The sequence below is a fragment of the Colobus angolensis genome, unplaced genomic scaffold (genome assembly GCF_000951035.1).
Source record: "Colobus angolensis palliatus isolate OR3802 unplaced genomic scaffold, Cang.pa_1.0 Scaffold536, whole genome shotgun sequence".
In the NCBI taxonomy this organism is placed as follows: Eukaryota; Metazoa; Chordata; class Mammalia; order Primates; family Cercopithecidae; genus Colobus; species Colobus angolensis.
The window spans coordinates 82009-92984 of record NW_012118888.1 but is presented as its reverse complement, the minus strand read 5'-3'; the positions used below and the strand labels follow the sequence as shown (position 1 = coordinate 92984).

The window sequence follows — 10976 nt, the reverse complement described above, 5'->3', positions numbered from 1 at the left end:
GGGAGGGGGGCGGGGGGCCTGCTGCTAGGGCAGAAGGGATCCTAAGGTAAGGTTGCGGCCCCTCCCCCACTGCAAACTCCATTCCCTCCCAAGCTCCGCCCCTGCAGCCATGTTGCACCCCTTCCTAAGCCCCACCTCAAAACTTGCACCCCTGCTGCCAAACTCCGCCTACAACTAAGTTGCACCTCTACCTCAAGCCTAGCCCCCCACCATGTCCAACTCCTTCCACCACCCACAGTCCAACTCTAACTCGCGCCTCAAGTCTAACTCGCGCCTCAAGCCCTGCCCCCACCCACAGTCCAATTCCTACCCCAAGCCCTGCCCCCTCACCAAGTCCGACTCCTACCTCCATGCAAGTCTAACTGATGTCCCCAAACCGCCACCTCCATTTCCCTGTTCCCCCCAATCCCCACCCTGTTATTTACATACACCCACACCACCGACACCAGTGGAAGCAGGCAGAATCTAGGAGGGGAAGGTTCGAAGCCACTTTCCCTCAAGGCCAAGGGCCAAGAGCTACTGTCCTGACTGCAGTGTCTCCGGGCAGGGTCGAGGGTGGAATAGGTCTCCCTGAAGTTTTTTTTTCTTTTTTTTTTTTTTGAGACGGAGTCTCGCTCTGTCGCCCAGGCTGGAGTACAGTAGCGTATGATCTCAGCTCACTGCAACCTCCGCCTCCTGGGTTCAAGCGATTCTCCGACCCCAGCCTCCTGAGTAGCCGGGATGACAGGCGTACGCCACCACGCCCGGCTACTTTTTGTATTTTTAGTAGAGACGGGCCGGGGTTTCCCCATGTTGGCCAGGCTGGTCTCCAACTCCTGACCTCAGGTGATTCACCCGCCTTGGCCTCCCAAAGTGCTGGGATTACAGGTGTGAGCCACCGCGCCCGGCCAGGTCTCCCTGAAGTTCTGCCTGGAAATGGCAGGGATTCCTCGGGGTGCTGTGATCTAGTGGGATCCCGCCTCCATGGAAACCTACGGCCACCAGCCCGTAGACCCCGTTAAAAATAGTAAGGGTTATTGGGGGGATCCCCCATAATCTGGGTTGCTGTCTGAGCCCGGGGTCCAGCTCCGTACCTGCCGGAGGTGCCTCCAAGCCGGAGTTCCCGCGCAGCGCAACCACCACACGTCTATGGCGGCTGCTGCCTCTGCGCCGACTGCGCCACGAGGAGGCTGTGGCGGGAAGAGGTTGCCTGGAGATGACACCACTCCCCCAGCGGAATTGCACACCGCCCGCTCACGGTTGCGCACTGGTGACATAAACTCTCCTACTTCCCGCAAAGTGGTTCCTCACCCCGCCCCCTCGTGCCAGCCCGAGTCAGCCTGCACCTTTGAGAACAGAGAATGCTCGCCCAGCTGGGAGCCACTTACATTGCAGAATAGCTCCCAGTCCTGTCGTTTATTGGCTGGACGATGGTGGCAGCCAGGCTCGCCACGTGCCATTTGGCCCAGCAACCATCGTGGCTGTTCCCTATTGGAGGGGAACGGTGGCGTCCCAAGCCCGTGGTGAAGGGCGGGGTGCAAAACACCCCGTGCAACGTATGGGCCACGTGAGTGCACTTGCTACCTGAAAGTCATAGTCCCCGTTTTTTATTGGACTGTGTTCTAGGGGAGGAGGGCAAAAAAAAAAACAGCTAATGCCTGCATTTCACAAGGGCATTCGTTTTCTTCACTGCTCACTGAGAGCCAGATGACTGAAAATATTCCATTCTCCCATTATTCTCCTGATTTCACGACCAAATATTACGCACCTAGTACCCAAGCTGCTTCCTGTCGTTTCCCAAAGCAGGTTTCTTCCACAGAGGGAAGATCCTGGGGCCTGCAGTGGCCCGAAAGTGCTGTTCCAGAAAAGGGTGTGGGTGCGGCACAGGTAGCATACTTCAAGGTGCACATAAATTCCCTGGTAATCTTAACAAAATGCAGGTTCTGAGTAAGGAGATCTGAGGCAGGGCTGGTTCCGCTGAAAGCTGGGTTACTTGCTGCATATCCCTGCCCAGGCTGCGTGGAGCAAGGGTCTGAAGCCTATGATTACATTTCAGGGCCAGAAGTTATGGACCTTTAGTAACAGAATATATTTGTTTTTTTTTTCTTTGTGATTAAAAAAAAACCCACAAAAACAGGCTTTTCTGGTAATGTTTTAATAAATATGTTAAAAGCAGACAACATTTTAAATTGATGGTCACTGAGCAAGATATTTACAGATGTCACCTTCTTCAGCCGGGTGTGGTGGCTCACACCTGTTATCCCAGCACTTTGGGAGGCCAAGGTGGGCAGATCACTTGAGATCAGCCTGGCCAATATGGTGAAACCCCGTCTCTACTAAAAATCCAAAAATTAGCTTGGTGTGGTGGTGCAGGCCTGTAATCCCAGCTACTCAGGAGGCTGAGGCACAAGAATCACCTGTAGCTGGGAGGCAGAGGTTGCAGTGAACCCATATTGCACCACTGCACTCCAGCCTGGGCAACAAAGTGAGATCCTGTCTTTTTTTTTTTTTTTTTTCTCTGAGAAGGAGTCTTACTCCTTCTCCAGCCCAGGCTGAAGTGCAGTGGTGCAATCTCTGCTCACTGCAAGCTCCGTCTCCTGGGTTCACGCCATTCTCCTGCCTCAGCCTCCCGAGTAACTGGGACTACAGGTGCCTGGCACTACACTCAGCTAATTTTTTGTATTTTTTAGTAGAGATGGGGTTTCACCGTGTTACCCAGGATGGTCTCAATCTCCTGATCTTGTGATCCGCCCACCTCTGGCCTCCCAAAGTGCTGGGATTACAGGTGTGAGCCACCGTGCCCGGCTGATATCCCGTCCAAAAAAAAAAAACCATTGAGAGCCCATTAAATCAATCTCCTTCATGTGACAAGAAAATAGTGCTGGAAGCCATCGCTTAGCTGCCTGGTATCACAACATCACAGAAGGTGATGTCTCGGAAAGAGGTTCTGCCTCAGTCACCTCTGAGCTACTGAGGCCTGTGAATGTAGTGATTTGGGGGACCTAGTCTGCAGTCCTAGTACCTGGCTGTCCACCAACTCCCAGCTTCCAGACCCTGCCCCTAAGCATGAGCTTTCTCTCTGCCAGTTTCCAACCCCCTTTTTCTCTCAACACTTCCACTAGGCCATTTTGAGGGTAGAGGGTCAATGGTTGGGCCTGTTGCCCCCGGAGGCTAAAAGCCTTGGCACATCAAGCCCTTACCATACAGGTACCGTTCCCAGGGCAACATGGATGCCTCCCCCTGTCTAGCTATTTGCCTCCCCCGGAGACTCTAAGATTTTTCTCCCTCATCTATCTGAGGCTTCTGGGAGAAGTTGGAAGCCCATGTGCCCTTAGTACAGCCGACCTGAGATATCCCTGCCCTGTGCAGCCCTGACTGCACTGCTGAGGCGTGATCTTCCACCTTCCTGTTCCAGGGCCTCGAGGTGGTCTCTGGAGTGGGCTCCACAGCCTGAAGGTGGCATTTGCCCATGGGTGGTTGCAGTGTCTGCAGACAGAGAGCAGGCACCAGCGGGACCCCAGAGTGGCCGAGGGCACCCTGGGGAGGAGCCAGATCGCTGTGCCTCCAGGCAGTAGGTGCGAGAGGGGGTCCTGGTCTGGAACCTGAGGAGAGGGGAGGAGGGTCTCCTTGCTGCAGGAGTCTGGGTGGGGTGAGCTCCTGGCTGCAGGGCACCTCTGGCTACAGAAGGGGACTATGGGAGAGACAGGGGCTCTGACTGTGGGGGAAGGGGACTCCTGGCTGCTGACACGGGAGGTGTGGGAGGGGGTTACCAGGTCGCAGGGGTGATGGGATTAGGGAGGGGGCTCCTGGTCAAGTGCTGGGAAAGAGGAGGTGGGCGCATCCAGCTGCAGGGTTGCATATGATGGCTGGAGTGGCTCCAGCTGTAAGTTCTGCCATCAGTGGCTGTACACCAAGGGGAAAGAGGCGCTTCCTGCTGTGGAGGTGGGGGATGCAGTGAAGGGCTCTGAGCTGCAGCAGTAGGGGTGGGGGAGCATGGGCTGTGACACTGGGCAGGGGAGATGCTTCAGGCCCTGCATTTGGGAGTGGCTGGTCTCTGGCTGTGCGGTGGGGGTGGGCTGACTGGCACCAACGTCCCTCTCTCCCCTTTGCACTCACAGGCTGCGTCAGAGACTGCAACAGTCAGCACACATTCCTGTCTGATCAGGCTTCCTCCCTCAAGTCCTCTGCGATGGCTCTGGCGATGCTTCGGGACTGGTGCAGGAGGATGGGTGCGAACGCAGAGCGCTCCCTGCTCATCCTGGATATCCCTGACGACTGTGAGGAACATGAGTTCCAGCAGGCCGTGCGGGCTGCCCTGTCGCCCCTGGGCAGGTACTGAGTGCTCACCAAGCACTTCAGAAAGGAGCTCGGGGCCAGGGCAGCCTTGGTGGAGTTCGCTGAGGGTTTCAACTGAAGCTTGATTCCCTGTCGAATACCAGGCAAAGGACACTGGAACATGATCTCCCTGCCCCAGGCCCCTGATGCTGATTTCAGGATATACCCAGTTTCCCTGCACAGCCCCAGGGGCAAGCAGTGGCCAAAGGTGCAGGTGAGGCAGGAGCTGCAGGTGAGGAAGACAAGGCAGGTGATGGAGGAGCTGCAGGTACAGCAGGAGCTATAGGTGAGGCAGGAGCTGTGGGTAAGGGTGAGGTAGAAGCCACAGGTGAGGGAGGATCTGCAAGTGAGGCCGGAGGTGCAGGTGAGGGAGGAGCTGGAGATGAGTTGAGAGTTGCAGAAGAGGCAAGTGAGTCAGATGAGGGAGCCACAGGTGATACAGGACCTGCAGGTGAGGCAGGAGGGACAAATGTAACAAGAACCTGGGTCCAGCCTTGGCGCTGCACCCTACAGGCTGTGCTGGAAAACAGGGCCTACCGGGAACTGTGACCCTTTTCCGGGAGGGAGCAGCCAGGCTGCGAGGAAGAGTCCTTTGAGAGCTGGGTGGAGCGCGCCAGGGATATGCTGCAGCTGTGGTACCATGCGTCGGAAAGGGAGGGGAAGAGGTGGCTGCTGGAGAGGTTGGACCGCCCGGCCCTGGACGTCGTGAGCGGCCTCCTGGAGGAAGATCCCAACTTGGCGGTGCTGGACTGCCTGGCGGCAGCGCTGGAGCAGATATTTAGGAACCGGGACACTCGAATGACTTCCAGGCTAAAGTTCCTGACCTGCACGCAGGGGCCCTTTGCCTTCCTGGTACGCCTGGAAGGCCTGCTGCAGATGGCCCTGGAGAAGGGGGCCGTCCGCCCGGCCCTGGCCAATCACCTGCGAATGCGGTAGGTGCTGCCTCAGGCCTGCCCTAGGGAGGCCCTCCAGAATACCCTGAGGGGGATGCAGCTGGAGAGGAGGCCACCCAGCTTCCTGGGGCTGCTCCAGCTCATCCAGGAGATGGAGATGTGGGCGGCCTCCCCAGTGAGGAGCCAGCAGGGTGTGGCCTGGCCAGTGGCCGCAGTGGAAAGTGAAGACCCAGTTGCCGCCCAGGCAGCTCCTGCCCATGGAGATGCTGCCCAGGCTTCCTTAGCCCAGGGGGACGCCAGCCAGGCTGACCCCCAGTGTAGAAGATGCTGCTGAGACTGCTCCTGCCACCAAAGAGGCTGTCAGGTCCACCCTTGCCACTGGGGAAGGTGAAAATGCCCCTGCAGAGCTCAAAGGAGCCCGAGGGCCTTGTCCAGGCAGGAGGCCAGGAGGCTGAGGAGCCCCCCAAAGGGAGGCTTATGTTCATCCTGGAGGAGTTGGAAAATGAGGACAGGGCCAGGAAGGTGGGCCAGCGCAAATCCTCCCCAGGCAAATAGGCTCAGAGGGCCCCAGGGCCTCCTCTCCTCTCAGGCTGCAGCATCCTGGAGGCAGAGGGGAGGCCAGGCCACGGCTGGTCTCTCATCCCACATCAGGATCGGGGTCCCCCACCTCCCTCCAAAGGGCCCTGGCCACCACCATCAGCCCTTCCTGGTGACCCAGATGACCACGTTGATACCAAATGGGGTTGGGGGAGGTGCCCTTCCTTTGCACCCAGTGCTGCACCCCCCCAGCCCCAGACTCTGCTGTCTCCAGGGTTCTGGCCTGGAGGGAGCCCTGAGTGGCCAGCTGCAGCCTGGGTGGGGGCACCTGAAGATGTCTGTCCCCCACCCCTTGTCCTGGGTTGGAAGAGACAGGGGCAAAGAGGTCCTCTCAAGGGTGCCAACCGCCTGGGTCTCCCAAAAGGGTCGCCCCACTTGCCGTCCCCAGGGCAGGCTGCCCCCTGTTCTGGGAAGCCCACCCTCACCTGTGTAGGCCCCGTAGTGACCCAGCAGACGCCCACCCACTGCTAGCTGTCGTTCCTGTGCACCCACCTGGGCAACCGCCTCTAGGCGCGGGGCATGTGCTGTGAGCCTCCTGCGAGCCCAGGTTCTGCTCGCTGCTGTCTGTCCTGCGTCTTAAACACCACCTCTGCTTTCCTGGTGTAGATTTAGGCCAGTGGCTGCTTGTTCTCGTGGAGCTGTGTGTGTTCTTCTCTGAGCAGCTCCTCCCCAGAGGCCCTCAGCACAGACCCAGGAGATGGTGGGAAGGAGGCACCAGGGCACGGCGGATGCTCACCCTGTGACCACGATGGTGACCATGACTGTGGGAGGAAGAGCCGGACCCGGGATGGAGCGGGGCTGCCCTGCCTGAGGCTCCCAGGAGAGCTTCATGCTTTGGCGTTCCACCCCTGTTACTCGTGACTGTTTCCTCCACCTGGTGGGCTGTTCCCTGCTGTGTTTACTGGTGTCCTGTGACTGTCTGTGAGGGCCATAGGACAGGGCCCTGCCCCAGCGGATGGGCTCGGGAGGGGGTTCCCTGAAGCCAGTGGACACTGCCAGAGTCCACCGTCCTGGCAAGAGGCGGACCCCGGGGCCCTCAGGAAGGAGGGAGGTGGCAGCGGGGTCAGCAGCAGGAGGGGGGTAGACGAGGCACCTTGCCAGGAACCCCAGGAGAAGGGATCCCAGGACCTGTGTCCTGTGGTTGCTGTTTGCAGTTTCTCTCTGTGTTGCGGCTCCCTTCTCTTCAATGATTTCAGTACATGTTTCTCTTCAATAAATTTCATTTCATGTTCCAGCCGGCCTCGCCTCTGCTGTGGGTAACTAGTGGGAAAGGTCTCTTTGGGATAAAATGGGAGCTGGGGGACAACAGTGGCCTGGAATTCTGACCCTATTGTGGTCACTGGGATACGGTCAGGGCATAGTAGGCCAGCGATTGTAGAGAATGACCTAACTGTGGTTAGGTCATTTTTTAATTGTTCCTCAGTTTCTCATGTTTATCCTGTGTGTGGACTACAGTGCTAGAGCTTTCACCATCTCTTTGGAAAGACAGAAGAGATGGATAAGGAAAAGGAGCAGAGCAGAGCGGCACCCCTCGCCTTCCCCAGGGTCTGGGTAGCGGGCGCAGGACGTGTCGCCTGTCCAAATGCGCAACCGCCACCAGGGTACACGACGTGTGTGCGCCTGTGCACCTTGGCGAGTGCGCAGCCGTCATGAGTGCGCCTGGGCACGCCGCCATTTCCTGCAGCCGCGACAGCACGGTCGTATGTTTCTGGTTGTCATTTTATTCTTTTTGAGAAACGGTCTCGCTCTGTTGCCCAGGGTGGAGTGTAGTGGCGCTATCAGAGCTCACTGCAACACAGACCTCCTGGGCTCAAGCGATTCTCCCGCCTCAGCCTCCCGAGTAGCTGGGACCACAGGCGTGCACCACCATACCCGGAACCACAGTCACAGTCGGTCGCAGTGCCCGCTGGGAAAATGCGACCCTCCACAAAGCGAAATGGCCCCCCAGGGCGAGTTCGGCCTCGGCGGCGATTCTCCTGAGGCCACGCCAGCGCCGGCCGCCAGAGGGCGCCCGAGGATCACGAATGGGCCCGAGGCGCGGGCGGCCCCTTCCCGTGCTCAAGGTCTGCAGCCGCGGTCAGAGTGGCCCTGGGGTGACCGCACGTGGACCGTCGCCGGCAGAAGGGAGCGCGGTCCCGCGGGGGCTGAACGGGGCTCCTGCGGTCTGAGCTTGTTTCGCAAGGAGCCCGGGCGGCCATGGCCTCTGGGACACCAGACACGGGTCGTCAGGGCTGTCGCCGGGAAGGGGGTGTGGACGTGCAGATAGGGAGGGCAGCCGAACCCTCCAAGCACTCTGGGCCCTCGGGCTGACTGGGGCTGGTCTGTGGGGCTCAGTGAGGAGGGACTTTGTTCCCTAGAAGTTTGAAGAGGGAGCGCCATGGGGGTGGCGTCATCCTGACATCCTGCAGGGCAGTGGAGCCTTACTTTCCCTAGCCCCAGAGATCATGAAGCCTCTCTTTGTTTAAAGGTAGAAACCAAGGACAAGAGATTGGTGGGAATTGCTGTGGTTACAAAATTGCAGAACCAGACTTCTTAATTCTGGGACCTGTGCTGCTTTCATTACAGTCCCGCTTCCAGCTTGTGATGTGATCCTTCTGTCAACAGTTAGCAAACCTGCTGGCTGTGTCTCTCTGGCAGTGAGTCCAAAGGTGAAGGATGGGGGGGCTGATGCATTTTGATACTCACAATGTCTCCTAAACTGGCAGGTATGGTATACCATCTCCTGCCTCCCTGATGCTTGTGATGGCACCCCAAACACTCAGTGTATTTGTACATCTAACATTCTTACTCCTGCCTGGACAGGCCCTCAGTATCATTCAACGAAAGCTCAATTATTACACAGGGAGTGACAGCACAGTCGTGACTTTCCTGTTGTCGTTTTTTTTTTTTTTTTTTTTTTTTTGACACAGTCTTGTTCTGTTGCCCAGTCTGGTCTATGTCCACAGTATCTTCCTGGTCTGCTTATACTAAGTCAAGCAATTTCTGTGTTGGCATGGGTTCCAAGCACCTGAGAAAGCCCAATGTCATCTGTCTTTTCACAGTGGTTCTCTTTTGGCTGTACTTTATATTCCTTCTAGCATAACCTCTTCCTGACTGAAGGCCAGGCAGAGCACAGGCCACTTTAAGGTTTAACTTTCAAGTAACTAAGAGCCTCCCTTTCCCAGAGCAGCAGCACTGCTTGGAGAAGCACCTGCCTCAGCTTTTCTTCTCCCTAGAAACTGACCTTTCCTTTTCCCATTGTAACCTACCTCTGAGCAAGCTGGCAAAAAACCTGCATGCCCCCTTCTTTGCTGCATGAAGGAAATTCAAACCATGCAAGTTCCTGTCTCCATGTGGGAATTCTCATCTTGGCCCCCCACTTCTAACTTCAGTGAAAACCTAGGCCACTCTCCTTCCTTTGCTTCCAGAAGCCATTTTGGAATTGCTGGAGATGACTGCTCCCCTCTCCTGAAAACTCTCAATTATATACGTAGTGAAACTTTTCTTGTCCTCTTGGCGTGTATGTGGTGTCATCAGTCTTAACATCCTAGCTGATTTTTGAGTGGGGATCTATCTGCCTCTGAAGGTGACCTTAAAAACAATTTTGTGGGAGGCATAATGGAGATTAGAGCCACTTTAAAGACCTCTAGGATGTATTAACAGGTATGGTGGTCCCCATCATATCTCCATTTAATCCACCAGTTCTGTCCCCTGTGGAAATTGGATGAATTCTGGAGAATGAGTGTACACTACCTCATGCTTCATCAAGTAGTAATCCCCGTTGCAGACACTGTGTACCAGACACAGTATCATTGCTCAAATAGATTTATAAGGCCTTAGGTGCATAGTATGTCGCCATAGGTTTGATGAAGGCATTCCTTTCCATTTCAACCAATCAAGGAAAGAGGATAAGAAGCTGCTGTGGTTTGAATGGTTGTCCCCTCCTAAACCTATTGTTGCGGGAAATTGAGGACCAGAGAGACCAATATGGAGAACAGGAGGATTGTTTATTTTAGGTACACACCAGCTTAGTGGATTTGTATTCAAGAAGCTGAGCATTAAACAAAGACAGAGCGGGGTTTTTATAAGTGGATTTACAGAAGTAAAATAAAAGTAGCTAATTATATGATAGGTTATGTAATTTATAGCATAGCTTAACTTGTGGCCTTGCATAGCCAGCGGCCTTGTAGCTGCATTGAAAGAAAAATAAGAACCGGCTAAATACAGATATTTATAAGACATAGTTTTGCTTAAGAAGCCAGGGAAAGGAATAACAGTAAAGGAATTTGTCTCTCTCTCTTTTTTTTTCCTTTAACCTTGTTTTGGAGGGGAGGGGTGTCTGGAGCCTATTCCTTTGGCCTTGGCTTCTTAAATAGCATTATCTTATATCTGTCCTTGAAGTGAGCTTGCTAGGCAGAGCAAAAACTTGTTTTTTTCTTTTTAACCCTCGCCTTGCCTGCTACTTTTTCTTTGAGTGAATGAATACATATTTATTTTTAAATTTCTGCCTCACTATGTTGAAATTTAATCCCCAGTGTCACAGTATTGAGAGGTGCGGCTTTAAGCCGTGATTGGGTCATGAGGGCCTTGCCCTCATGAGTAGATTAATCCAATCATTGATTAATGGGTTAATGGATTAATGGGTTATCATGGGAGTGATACTGGTGGCTTTATAGGAAGATAGATGTGTTGTGGCACCTCAGGACTCTTCAGAGAGTCTCCACCATCAGGAAGACCCTCACCAGATGCTGCCCCTTTACCTTGAACTTCTCAGCCTCCATAACTATAAGACCTGTTTTTCTTCTTTCTCATTAATTACCCAGTTTCAGGTGCTCGATTATAAGCAATGGAAAATGGACTGACACAGAAGCATTTCACGATCACATGGACAAACAAAAATCTTTGTTTACAATTTGTCTCAAGACCATGTTAACTCTTCTGCCCTGTGTTACACTATCCTCTGTCATAATATAGTCCAAAGAGATGTGGGTCATCTAGACAGTGCATAGAATGAAACATGGATCTGTTACACTGACATCATCATTCTGATTGGACAGGACAAGTAAGAGGCAGCCTACACACTGGGAGGCCTTGGTAAGACACGTGTACTCCAGAGGGTGGACAATAAGCCCTATGGGGATTCAGAGATCTGCTACATCAGTGAAGTTTTTTTTTTTTTTTTTTTTTTTTTTT

General features: G+C 54.7%; 1 protein-coding gene across 2 annotated transcripts in view; it reads right to left on the bottom strand.

The window, feature by feature from the left end:
- PNMA5 (paraneoplastic Ma antigen family member 5) overlaps positions 1 to 10976 on the bottom strand; it is a 33006-nt gene that overhangs the window by 4224 nt on the left and 17806 nt on the right. The window contains exon 1 of one of the 2 annotated variants that reach the window (XM_011961102.1): positions 1074 to 1222. The exons of the other annotated variant lie outside the window; for it this stretch is intronic. The gene's annotated coding sequence lies outside the window, so the exon portion shown is untranslated. Of the gene's footprint in view, positions 1 to 1073; positions 1223 to 10976 lie in introns of those variants that run through there. 2 annotated transcript variants of the gene reach the window in all.